An 859-nucleotide genomic window follows, 5' to 3' on the forward strand; every position below is an offset into this window, starting at 1 on the left:
CTCCCTGTGACCTCGTCACATGTCCACGTTTGGTCATGGACTTTCCACGTCCACATATGACGTCCAAGGTACCCTGGGTGTGTTGGTTGTTGACGTTCTGGGACGCCGTGTCAACTTCAGCCTGTTACATGCATTGTCTGTTTTCAAAATACACTTCTGTTTTCACAGGAAATGTACAGTTTGATACAGTCTCTTTCAAAATAAAAGCACTACGTCAGTACAACACCACCAACTGATGTTTTTTTCCTTCAAAATGTGGTTGTTGTCCGACCGTTGAGCAATAACAGCGAGCGGCCACACATCATGCCGACATGAAAGGACAGCTTTTTTCGTGGGTGTGTGACGCTGGAAGTCACTGACCAAGCGTGATCAGTGGTGATATAGCTTTTAAAGGACACACACCTGGTTACATCTCTGAACTGCTCTGCGCTCATTCCACCTCTCGACCCTCAGGTCTGGTGACCAATCACTGCACCCATGTAAAAACTGAAGGTGACCGAGCCTCAGAGATTAACCACTGGGACCAACCATACACAGTCTATGTTACTGACAACTTCCTGTTACCTCCACCATGTCACGTGAAGTGTCACCCACCATCGTTCCTACAGTGGCTCCTTCAGGGACAAGGTGGACACTGACTGACAGACTTCAGAGAATAAACCAGGACAGTGAGCAGGTACTGTGTAACAAGGGTTCATTCCCAGTGATAAGAGAGTTGTGCTGTGCAGCTGCAGAGTGTCCTGAGCTCCCACACCGAGGAGGAGGAGGAGGAGAGGAGAGAGAGAGAGGAGCAGAGGCCGACCCAGAGTCCAGCAGAAAAACAGATTTCTAGAAGCTTCTCATGACTCCAGACAGGCCG

The sequence above is a fragment of the Epinephelus moara genome, chromosome 14 (genome assembly GCF_006386435.1).
Source record: "Epinephelus moara isolate mb chromosome 14, YSFRI_EMoa_1.0, whole genome shotgun sequence".
NCBI classification, from domain to species: Eukaryota; Metazoa; Chordata; class Actinopteri; order Perciformes; family Serranidae; genus Epinephelus; species Epinephelus moara.